Source organism: Carcharhinus amblyrhynchos, chromosome 12, assembly GCF_965287045.1.
Source record: "Carcharhinus amblyrhynchos chromosome 12, sCarAmb.v2.hapA, whole genome shotgun sequence".
Classification (NCBI taxonomy): Eukaryota; Metazoa; Chordata; class Chondrichthyes; order Carcharhiniformes; family Carcharhinidae; genus Carcharhinus; species Carcharhinus amblyrhynchos.
The window spans coordinates 1,950,810-1,963,870 of NC_137335.1; the positions used below are offsets into that span (position 1 = coordinate 1,950,810).

The 13,061-nt window shown below is 47.8% G+C and overlaps 1 protein-coding gene across 1 annotated transcript in view; it reads right to left on the reverse strand.

The window, feature by feature from the left end:
* Positions 1–12,585, reverse strand: part of sertad2b (SERTA domain containing 2b) — a 32,210-nt gene extending 19,625 nt beyond the window's left edge. Inside the window, exon 1 of the mRNA XM_080199711.1 lies at positions 12,408–12,585. The gene's annotated coding sequence lies outside the window, so the exon portion shown is untranslated. The remainder of the gene's footprint in view (positions 1–12,407) is intronic.
* Between the last annotated feature and the right edge of the window lie 476 nt (positions 12,586–13,061).

Genomic DNA, 13,061 nt, shown 5'->3' on the forward strand with positions numbered 1-13,061 from the left:
TGGTTTCGATGTTTTAAAAATTTAATTAGTCACAAGTAAGGCTTACATTAAAACTGCAATGAAGCGACTGTGAAAATCCCCTCCACACTCCAGGAGCCGGGGAGGGGGGAACCTCACTATCAACACAGATCCTTACACTGTACAGTGTGTGTGTGGAAATTGATAGGCTGCTTCTCCTACAGTTGAACAAGTATTTCAGTGGCTGGAAAGTGCTTTCAGACACCTGGCCGTGTGCAAAGCAATTTACAAATGCAACTCTTTTTATAATCTGTCCAAAAAGCCACCTCAGCAAACATGCTTCACTGCATGTCATCTCCAAGTGAAATATGGTCATAGTGGGATTGTCTTTCTGTGCCTCAGTCTCTGTCACAACTCTTTGTTAGGATGATTTAGAGATTATCCCACTTGCTGTGCATTCCCCACTTACACATCATCTTCCATTTGAAATATTTACTGAATCTTTCTTCGTTCCCTGTACAATCACTCCCACAGCAAAACACTGGATTCCCCCCCCCACAAAACCCTCACTGACTCTTCACATTAACAAACTCACTGTAATGATAAAATCCCCCCCGCCCCCCCCCCCCCCCCCCACTGCGATACCACGAGAACTCCCAATCCCACTCACCAAGAACATACAAGGGCAAACACCCCCCCCACCCCTTCCCACAAGACAAAGGGTGGCGGGGGGGGGGACCCAGAATCAGGGAAGGAATTAGAATCATCTCAAATCCCAAACTCTCTCTGGGAATGCAGATGTCAGAGTTCTCTGTTCCATGTCGATTGCAGTAAGAAGTCTCACAACACCAGGTTAAAGTCCAACAGGTTTATTTGGTAGCAAAAGCCACTAGCTTTCAGAGCTCTGCCCCTTTGTCAGGTGAGTGGGTAACTCACTTGGTTTACTATCAAATAAACCTGTTGGACTTTAACCTGGTGTTGTGAGACTTCTTACTGTGCCCACCCCCAGTCCAACGCCAACATCTCCACATCATGGAGATTGCCACATTGCAACCCAATCTACTGCAACACGTGTGTTAGAGACGGCACATACACCCTCGACTGTTCCATCTCATTAGAGGGATTTCTATATCGCTGCAAAGAAATAAAAATACAGAAAGATAGATTACGGCCAGAATTCTCCGATCTTGTTCACTCCATCACTGCTGCCAGCAAGAATGGAGAATCTGGCACTCAGCAAAATCTACATTCACTGCGGGGGGGCTGGAGGGTCCCAGCTGTGGGTGGGGGGTGGGGGGGGGCGTGGAGGGCCCTAGCCACGAGCAGGGGGACCGGAGAATCCCAGACCCGGGGTGGGTGGGGCACTGAATATATCCAACTAACGGGCTCTCAGGATCTCTCTGCAATGAGACAGCGACCTGTTGTTTGGAGAATGTTGTGAATAACAAAAGGCAGGAGGCATTTAGCACAAAGACATTTAAATAACCAGTAAAATCTGTTGCTACTGGGATTATGGGGGGGATGGAACGAGACACCAGGATACCGAGGGAACTCCCTTCATTGTGGCTTGTGGGATCTCTTACATCCACCTCTTAACATCGCTCCAAGCATTTTCATGGATTGTCACCGGCTAGGCCAGCATTTTATTACCCATCCCTAATTGTCCTTGTTCTTGAACCGCTGCAGTCCATGTGGTGTAGGTACACCTACAGTGCTGTCAGGGAGTGAGTTCCAGGATCCTGACCCAGCCACAGCGATATATTTCCAAGTCAGGATTGTGAGTGACTTGGGGGGGGGCAACTTGCAGCTGGTGTTCCCAGATATCTGCTGCCCTTGTCCTTCTAGATAGTACAGCTCACAGGTTTAGAAGGTGCTGTCTGAGGAGCCTTGGTGAGATGCTGTAGTGCATCTTGTGGATGGTACACACGGCTGCCATTGTGCATCAATGGTGGAGGAACTGGAAGTTAGCAACTAAATGGGGCTGCTTTATCCTGGATGGTGTTGAGCTTTGCGAGTGTTGTTGGAGCTGCACCATCCAGGCAAGTGGGGAGTATTCCATCACACTCCTAACTTGTGCCTTGTGAGTGGTGGACAAGCTTTGGAGAATCAGGAGATGGGTTACTCGCTGCAGGATTCCCAGCCTCTGACCTGCTCTTGTAACCACAGTACTTATATGGCTGGGTCTAGTTCAGTTTCTGGTTAATGTAACTCTGGGATGTTGATAGTGGGGGATTCAGCAATGGTAATGCCATTGAATATCCAGGGGGGACGGTTAGATTCTTTCTCTTATTGGTGATGGTCTATGCCTGGCGCATGTGTGGTGTGAATGTTACCCTGCCACTTGTCAGCCCAAGCCCAGATATTGTCCAGATCTTGCTGCGTTTGGACATGGTCTGCGTCAGTATCTGAGGAGTTGCGAATGGTGAACGTTGTGCAATCATCACCGAACATCCCCACTTCTCACCTTGTGATGGAGGGAAGGTCATTGACGAAGCAGCTGAAGATGGTTGGACACTCCCCTGAGGGACTCCTGCAGAGATGTCCTGGAGCTGAGCTGATTGACCTCCAACCCCTAGAATCATCTTCCTTTGTGCCAAGTATGACTCCAACCAGGGGAGAGTTTCCCCCCGATACCTACTGATTCCAATCTCACTAGGGCTCCTTAATTCCACACTCAGTCATGGGGAGGTGCATCTGCAGCTGCCTCCTTGTTGGGGAGGATGTGAAGCACGTTTACCCTTCTTGTTGGTTCCACCACCACTTGTCGCAGTCCCAGTCCAGCCACTGGGTCTGGGACGGTACTGAGCCAGTCTGGGTGATGGATGTTGAAGTCACTCACCCAGAGTACATTCTGTGCCTGGGCCCCCCTCAGTGCTTCCTCCAAACGGTGTTCATGGAGGAGTACGGATTCATCAGCTGAGGGAGTACGGTACACGGTAATCAGGGCGTTTCCTTGCCCATGCCGTGAGACTCTATAGGGTCCAGAATCAACACTGAGGACTCCCAGGGCAACTCCCTTCTGACTGTATACGACTGGACCGACACCTCTACTGGGTCTGTGCTGCCGGTGACTCAGGGACAGTAACGTGGTGTCTGGGGTGTTATCTGTAAGCTATGATTCTGTGAGAATGACTATGTCAGGTTGTTGCTTGACTGCTCTGTGAGACAGCTGAGGAGTTGCGAATGATCATAAAAGCAAAATACTGCGGACACCGGAAATCTGAAATAAAAACAGAACATGCTGGAAAATCTCCGAGTCTGGTAGCGTCTGCGCAGAGAGACAAAAACAGAGTTAGCATTGAGTCTGCGTGACTGTCCCTCAGAGTTGGATGTTCCCTGGATTGGGAGGCATGCCTTATGAGGATAGGTTGAGGGAGCTAGGTCTCCTCCCTGGAGAGACGAAGGTTGAGAGGCGACCTGATAGAGGTTTATAAAATGTTGAGAGGAATAGATAGGGTGGATTCTCGGAGGCTATTTCCCAGGGCTGAAATGGTCGCTACGAGAGGACACAGGTTTAAGGTGCTGGGGAGTAGGTACAGAGGAGATGTCGGGGTAAGTTTTTCACTCAGAGGGTGGTGAGTGAGTGGAATCGGCTGCCGTCAGTGATGGTAGAGGCGAACTCGCTGAGGTCTTACAAAGAACAAAGAACAACCCAGCACGGGAAACAGGCCCTTCGGCCCAACGAGCCCACGCCGCCATTTCAACAAAGCATTTCCCTACACCTACCCTGCCCCGTGTGTGTGTGAATGGTACCCCTAATGTAGCCAGATTCAGTCTTCTAAAAGACTTCTGGATGAGTACATGGGATTTAATGGGATTGAGGGTTATAGATAGGCCTGGTAGGTAGGGATATGATCGGCGCAACTTGTGGGCCTGTTTGTGCTGTAGTGTTCTATGTTCTATGTAGAGTTATCAGAACAGCTAGTTCCAGTGGAATCTTTAAACTCCACATACATTATATCACACCTTTAACTTAGAAAAGAGCCTAAGATGCTTCACAGGAAGGTAAAGAGGAGTTGACACAGCCAATCGTTTAAGGGCTGGTGACTGGGAAGCTTGAGGATTTGTTTTTGAGGGGAGAGTGGTGGGCAGTGGCACGGGGTGGACATCAGGAACCGCGGCAGCCTCTGGAGCAGGGCGAGGTTACACTTCACAGTGTGATTTACAGCTGCTTCTAAAATCACACTCCCAGAATCTGCAGACTGTAAAAAACCAGCCCGTCCTGAAAACATTTAATCCAATTTAACTGAGGGGTGGGGGGCATTTCAGGGAGAGAAAGAAACTCGGACACACCCCATATTAAAAAGAAAAAGGCTTGCATTTGTATAGCACCTTTTACAACTCCAGGATGTCTCAGAGTGTTTCATGGCCAATGAATGATGTTCAGAGTGAAATCACTTCTGTAGAATCGCTACAGTGCAGAAGGAGGCCATTTGGCCCATTGAGCCTGCACTGACTACAATCCCACTCAGGTCCCACCCCCGTAACATATTCACCCTCCCAATCCCCCTGACACTAAGGGGCAATTTAGCATGGCCAATCAGCCTAACCTGCACATCTTTGGAGTGTGGGAGGAAACCCACACAGACACAGGGAGAACGTGCAAACTCCGCACAGACAGTGACCCAAGCTGGGAATTGAACCCGGATCCCTGGCGCTGAGAGGCAGCAGTGCCAACCACTGAGCCACTGTGCCATCCATATGAATGGTTGCCGAAAACCTGTTGTTGTTTTCCTGCTGGTTCTTTGCCAATTCAGTTCCTTTGACTTTCCCGTCCTGTCCCCGTGATGTACGGAATGCAACAGTTAAACTGTGCATAGCGAGATCCCAGAAACAGCAGTGTAAGGATGAACAAATAATCTGTTTAGAAGATACTGGCAAGGTGGCCAGGGGAGAACAGGCCAGCTCTCCTTTGTAATAAAGCCCCCATTCAAAACTAGGACAACTCATCCGGAATGAGAGATTGTTACAGGGCCAACTGTGCTTTGGAATATCACTTCCAAACCAGAGCAAGTGAAGAAAACAGAATACCACACTGGCCCCAGCCTGCTACCACATTCATACAACTTGTAAATATAACACCTCCAGAATCTTCTCACCCTTACATTATGTAACTAATCCTGCTTGCTCACTATTTAAATGAGGTGCCACACAGGAGCTCTGATATCTGCTGAGCAGAAACTGATAGCCAAGTTCCGCACACAAGGATGGCCTCAACCGGGATCTTGGGTTCATGTCACACTATCTGTAACCCCCATGGCTTGCCTGGACTTGCAAAATCTCACTAACTGTCCTGTCTGGAGACAATACACATCTCTTTAACCTGTGCTTAACCCTCTCTCCACTGACACTGTCTGTACCCTTAAGACTCGCATTCCAACCATTATTTTGTAAATTGAGTTTGTCTTTATATACCCTGTTTGTGAACTGAACTCCCAGTCACCTGAAGAAGGGGCAGTGCTCCAAAAGCTAGTGGCTTTTGCTACCAAATAAACCTGTTATAGAAAGGATATTATTAAACTGGAAAGAGTGCAGAAAAGATTTACGAGGATGCTACTGGACTTGATGGTTTGAGTTATAAGGAGAGGCTGGATAGACTGGGACTTTTTTTTCCCATACAGAGGGTGGTGAGTGTCTGGAACAAGCTGCCAGAGGTAGTAGTAGAGGCGGGTACAATTTTGTCTTTTAGTACGATGGATATAGAGGGATATGGGCCAAATGCAGGCAACTGGGACTCGATTGGGGGTTTAAAAAAAAAAGGGCAGCATGGACAAGTTGGGCCAAAGGGCTTGTTTCCATACTGTAAAACCTCTGACTCTAAACCTGTTGGACGTTAACCTGGTGTTGTGAGACTGTTTACTGTGCTTACTCCAGTCCAAAGCCAGCATCTCCTCATCATCTGCTGCTCCTACATACAAACAGGGAGATAGCTGTACTCTCAAACTGCTCCTGTTGTGGCTGGATTGAATTTCAGTTTATATCAAAGCATTGGGTTCATGACTCAAAGTGTGTACAGTTGAGTGAATTGGTTACTGGGGAGCAGGGGACGACACAGTAAAAAGTCTGACAACACCAGGTTTAAGTCCAACCGATTTATTTGATAGTAAACTCACTAGCTTTCGGAGTTAGTCCCTTCGTCAGGTGAATGGAGAGTTCTGGCCTCAGACAGAGCATATAAAGAGCAGGGGACAAACACAGCGCCTTTCTGATTCCGACTCCACAGGCTAGAACAAAGATACTCCACTTTCTTCACTAATTTCAAACTAGCCAACAAGACACAACATTAGCAGATTAGACATTGCGAATGTGCAGGATTGCAGGGAGGGAAGGTTTGAGATTTCAAATCAGATCCACTCTCTCTCCAATAAACTCCCTCTGCTACCCTGAATCAAATGATTTGTACACAACCCACTCTCTGCCAATCCCTGTGCTTCCAACTGGGATCATTTTAAATTCCAACACATCCTTTACCTTTCTCCAATCCGTGGAATCAATGGCAGGATCCCAGAGAAACCCAGAACCAGAACTAAAACACTGACGAAAAACGGGCATCAGGTCTGATTGGAAATGTGGTTTTAGTTACTGCGATGATCCAATAATCGCTGAAAAATATTAACGCTTTTCACCAGAGACCCGAGCATTCAGTAAAATAAATCATTTCAACAGGGCATATATAACCCCCCCTCCTGACACACACATATACCCCCAACTCCTCCTGACACACACACACATCCCCCCTCCTGACACACACCCACACCCTCCCCCCCTGACAAACACACACACACACACACCCCACCACGAAAGTGCAGATAGTGCCACACAGACTGAAAGTTTACACACTAATCCGTGTAGTAACTGGATAGAAACAAGTCCAATCTATGTGTGACACACAGGCAGGGTAATCCCCTCAGCAAAGGCACCTCTACTTTGAGCGTCTCTGTTCATCCAACAAGTGGAATTTGGTAATTGTCCTGTGTTACTGACCAGCACAAACAAAACTTTCATTCATCATCTCTCCAGACTGGATGGTCTTTAGATTATACCCCTCCCCAACCCTGAAAACCTCTGGGAAATCCTGGATTAAATCAGCAGGATCTCAGAACTGTCCCATGGAGGGATCGCAATGACACTGAGCGGACACCACCAATACAGGCCATTCGGCCCGAGTCAGTGCTGGCATACACATGAATGTGGAAGAGACAGACTGGATGATCTGGAATCCTGTGTTAACAGCAAACCATTAACAATATTTAACACTTCACACACCCACAGTGAACATCTCTTCATTTCATTTTGAAATGTCTGTCAAAGAGTTCTTGACAAGGTGAAGGAAGCAGCCATAAAAACTCCTTTAAACATGAATCCCGGAAACTTAGAGGAGACTCTGTCACATTGAGGAACAGCACCTGGCCGGAGGAACCCAATAAAGTACAAAAATAAAGTTAAAGTTTATTTATTAGTCACAAGTAGGCTTACATTAACACTGCAATGAAGTTACTGTGAAAATTCCCTAGTCGCCACACTGTTTGGGTTACACTGAGGGAGAATTTATCATGGCCAATGCACCCCAACCAGCACGTCTTTTGGACTGTGGGAGGAAACCACAGCACCTGGAGGAAACCCATGCAGACACGGGGAGAACGTGCAAACTCCACACAGTGACCCAAGCCAGGAATCGAACCCAGACCTGTGGCACTGTGAGGCAGCAGTGCTAACCCACTGTGCCACCAAACCTCTCCCAGAGAAACATTTCCAGGATAAACATTCCTTGATTATTCACACATTGAATTAAATGAGGAGGAATGGTCACTTTTTTATACTTCAAGCTCACAGTCTCAATATCAAACAGTGAGAGACTGGAGGACAATGAAGGAATAGCCAACACAAACCTCATCTCCCACTCCACCAGTAGAAAACTCTGTCAGTAACCACAGGACACCGAGTTAACGGCAATAAAACCAGGAAGTAACCTGAGAGAGTTTTATGTGCAGAACATGGTTAGTATTTGGGACAAATTCTGATAGTGTCAGATACAGGTTCGATCATTTTTCAAAAGAAAACTGGACAATTGTGAGAAGGAGAAAGATCTGGAGGCCCAGGGAGCAGGAGCTGGGTGTGGAACTCAGGCCCACTGATCCAAGAACCAACACAACACAAATCCCCCCTCCTCAGGCAACAGACACATCCCCTCAACTCAATATTAACTTACAGAGGGGGCTACTGTGAGTTTGGGTTCACAGAGTGCATCATTAACTCCGTGTTCCATCACTTCACACAAATATCCCATACACTGCCTTCTCCCACAAACCAAAGGCACCCAATTCAAGTCTATTTCAGGGAGCGCATTGGGGCTGGGGTAAAGAGAGGGTCAAATCTTTCAGTTATCACTAATCAGGGCATTGCTGTCCTTCCTCGGACTCTTAACGGGGGGGGGGCTGGCGGGGGTGAGGGGCGAAAGAGAGAGAGAGAGAGAGGGGGGAGCTGGCGGGGGGGGGGGGGGGAGAGCTGGCAAGGGTGGGGAGAGGGGGAGCTGGCGGGGGTGGGGAGAGAGAGAGAGAGAGGGGGGGAGCTGGTAGGGGTGGGGAGAGGGGGAGCTGGCGGGGGTGGGGAGAGGGGGAGCTGGCGGGGGTGGGGAGAGGGGGACAGAGATCAACTGTGGTTCTATAGAATCGCTACAGTTCAGGAGGCCATTCAACCCGTCAAGTCTGCACTGACTCTCTGACAGAGTATCTTACCCGGGCCCTCCCTGCTGCCCCATCCCTAATCATTAAATCAGAAATAAAATGTGATTTTTCATTGCAAAAGGGCTTTGCTGTTTTTAGTTTGTATATGGGTCGTATTTAAATTAAAAACCACAAAAGTTTTAAAAATAATTAATTTCACCAACACAGGCCTATTTACAATTTGATATCCACTGGTACCAACTCAAATCTAAACAGCACATCACAATAAACTCTCAAGTGGATTAAATCTACCCGTGTCAACTAAACTGGCCAATAATAATCAGGACAACAGCTAGATTTAAACCTTTCACTAATCCCACACTCCATGCAAAGACTCAAACATTTCCTAACCATCGTACAGAGATAGGAGAGAGGCAGAGTGAGACTAACAATATTCGCTTTAACCCATCGAGGCTCAGAGATACCATTTGCTGAAACTATTTGTACTTTACCCAGTGTTGAGAGGCAGCTGTAACCCTTGGTTTGGCCGTCTCAGGAAAGGCTGCTTCTGGATGTCAGCACTGATGTTTATCAGTGCCTGTTCCACAGGCACTCACCATCCACAGAGTCAGTACAATCTCACACACACACTAAGCAATACTCTCATTCCGAAAGCATTCTTCTCTCTGCCGATTCCAAACATTAGGATTTGTCTTCAACCAGAGCTTTGACAGCAGCTTGAACTGACCCAACCAGTTTGCTCGCTTTGTACAGCCCGCCTGGAACAGCAGAGTAAGCACCCTCAGCACCCCACCCTTCACTCCCCAGCACTGGCAAGTCTTTCTGCACTCCGAGCTTCAGCACTTAGTCAGCAGTTAAAGTGAACCTTGACCCGCTGCCTGTCAGTTCGCCTCTTCCCCACCCTCAGTACAACTTGCTCTTTACTTCCAAAGCTGCACCCACTGCTCCTGATTGAGACCCGTCCTGTAAACCATCACCTTCTCACAGAATGGCTCACAGACTGAGACAGAGACACACAGAGACAGAGACACACACACACACACAGACAGACACACACACACAGACTGAGACAGAGACACACAGAGACAGAGACACACAGAGACAGACAGACACACACACACACACAGACACACACACACACACAGACACACACACACACACAGACACACAAATACGAACATACATAGCCCTAAAGAGAGACACAAATATGAACATACACAGCCCTAAAGAGAGACAGAGATACACACATACACACTCCCCCCAGCCCCCCAAAGACAGATACACATGCCGAGAGACAGACAAACACACCACGAGACAACTGCACACATACACACCCCCAAAGAGACAGACACACACACACACACACACACACACTTCCCCCCACCCCCCACCCCCCCCGAGATAGAAATACACACACACTCAAAAGACACACAAACACATGCATTTGCCCCCACCACCCTCCCCGCAACTCCCCGAGAGACACACATGGAGAGTCAGAGAGAGAAAGAGACACACACCTTCCAAGAGATACAAATATAAATTACCAAACAGAAGCTGGAGCAGTCAAACACTCCTTTAGGGAAGTGGCTTCGGATTTTCACTTGGTTAAGACCATTCTATCTTGCACTAAAATTCATTAACTGGCACTTAGTACCTGCCTTAAACACCGATACAATCACCCCAAAACAACCCATTGAAAACTCTGCAAAACTAGACTAGTAAATTATAAATGAAAGTTATTTCATCACCGCAAAAAGTGACACTTCCTGCAAGTGCCAATATGAAGCTAATATTGCAGTGAATATAATACTGGACAAAATCCCAAACATTCATTACTGAAGGAGTAATGTTTGTCTGCAGTGAGAGAAATACCGATCTTTAAAATAAAATCTTCTCATCAAAAACCAAGACAACCTGATGTCAAGTTTTGAGAAGTTTATTTTTACCAAGAGCAGGTTTCACTTTACCGTCTCTCTGCACACTGGACGTGAGAATCCACTCCAGAATCTCACCATTTCAAAGGAAATGGTCACAAAACCTACACTGATGGTAGGATAAGAACAGATATTCTGCTACAGGCCACTCTGTTCACCCCCTCTCCAGTTCACAGAATCTCCCAGGATTCAGTCATTCCAAACCTACATTATTCATTGAGTGTGTGTCCCATCACTCACCCCAAATTTAAAACAGCCCAAATATGAACAACACCAAAAGGAGCATCGTTTCATGGAAAAAAGAACATCCAAACTTTTGTTTCCAGGGAAACAAAGGCACAAAGCAGGGGGAGGGGGGAGAGAGAGAAGACAGCAGAGGCACAGGGGGTGGGGGGGGAGAGAGAGAGACAGACAGACAGAGGCCACAGGGGGTGGGGTGGGGGGGGGAGAGACAGACAGACAGAGGCCACAGGGGGTGGGGGGGGGGAGAGACAGACAGACAGACAGACAGAGGCACAGGGGGTGGGGGGGGGGGAGAGACAGACAGACAGACAGAGGCCACAGGGGGTGGGGGGGGGAAGAGAGACAGACAGACAGACAGAGGCCACAGGGGGTGGGGGGGGGAAGAGACAGACAGACAGACAGAGGCACAGGGGGTGGGGGGGAGAGAGAGAGAGAGACAGACAGACAGACAGAGGCCACAGGGGGTGGGGGGGGTGGAGAGACAGACAGACAGACAGAGGCACAAGGGGTGGGGGGTGGGGTAAGAGACAGACAGAGGCACAAGGGGTGGGGGGTGGGGTAAGAGACAGACAGAGGCACAAGGGGTGGGGGGTGGGGTAAGAGACAGACAGAGGCACAAGGGGTGGGGGGAGAGACGGACAGAGGCACCAACGGTGGGGGGTGGGGGGGTGAGAGACAGAGGTATACAGAGGGAGAGAGAGAGATTAGGAATGCCAAATCCTTCCTTGCAGGTTTCCACCTTTCAGTGGAATTACTCTGGCGATGTCTCACACAATAACAGACAGGCTGACAGAGGGAGCCAGCTTTATAATACTCCAAAAACACACACTCGCCAAGAGTAACACACACATTTCTTTCTGGCGAACACATTCTCCTGGTTGGATAAGCTGCCTTTGGAAAGTCTAACCAGTGTTAATCAGCAATTTATATACAATTAAAATTCTCTATTTACAGTAACCAGAGTTTTAAAAAACTCTGATCAGCTGCAAACCAGAAGTCAGTTTTTGAATCATTCCAGTGGAGCCAGCCTCCCCAAAAATCAACAGGAAAACTGCACAGTACAACCAGCCAAAGGAATGGCTTTTCCTGCCATGATTCCCAGTGATCGTGGGAGGGGGGCGGAAATCAGGATATTAAATTTGATGATCAGCTCTGATCAAAATGAACGGTGGAGCAAGCTCGAAGGGCCGAGTGGCCTCCTCCTGCTTCTAGTTTCTATGTTTTTATCTGGAGAGCTCCTAGATCTCAGAGTTTAGACACAATGTGTTTAACACCGGGGTGACTGAGGAACTGTCGACTTTATTTAAACCCTCTGATCTTTGCACTAGTCAAAATATTTCAGTTGGAACTGAAACTATTAACAATCAGTTACACACTGATAACTGTCTCCTGGAGCTCTGGCACTGGGGGAACGGGTGCATTATTGTTTAACACACATTCTTCAAAGTTTTAAATCTGTTCTGTGTAACATTTTTATTAACAATACAACAATCTCTGCTGTCTGAAAGGTTGCAATAAACAATGTGTCCAAAACTCCAGCCTGTGGCCGAGAACTCCCTTCTCAAAATGAAAATCTTGCTGATCTTACCGAATGCTTTGCCTCCCAGAGTTGGTGAAAGCCCGTGTCACACACTAAACCACAGCAACCCCATCAGGCTAACGCGCTGTCTGTCCGCTCCGCTCAAAGTTTCCAGCTTCGCTTCCCAGTAGTTCCCAAGGATTATGCAACGGTGAATCCCAGAGTGATTACACAGCAGCCTCGGTTTGTGCAGGCACTGCCCTTGAAAGCTGACGTGAAACAGAAGAGTATTTTACACCCAGCTCCCTTCCCAATCCCAGGGCTGCAAAGCGTTCGCTCACACACGCCTCACTCACATTCACTCTTCCAATCAAATGTAGGCTGCTCACTGACAGCCAGCCCCTAGAGCCTAATCCCTGTGCCTCTATAGGTCAAACACAGTCAGAAATCTCACTGCACCAGGTTAAAGTCCAACAGGTTTATTTGGTAGCAAAAAACACTAGCTTTCGGAGCGCTGCTCCTTCATCAGGTAAGTGGGAGTTCTATTCACAAACAGGGCATATAAAAATACAAAATTCACAAAAATAATGTTTGGAATGTGAGTCTTTACAGTTAATCAAGTTTTAAAGGTACAGACAATGTAAGTGGAGAGAGGGTTAAGCACAGGTTAAAGAGATGTGTATTGTCTCCAGACAGGACGGTTAGTGAGATTTTACAAGTCCA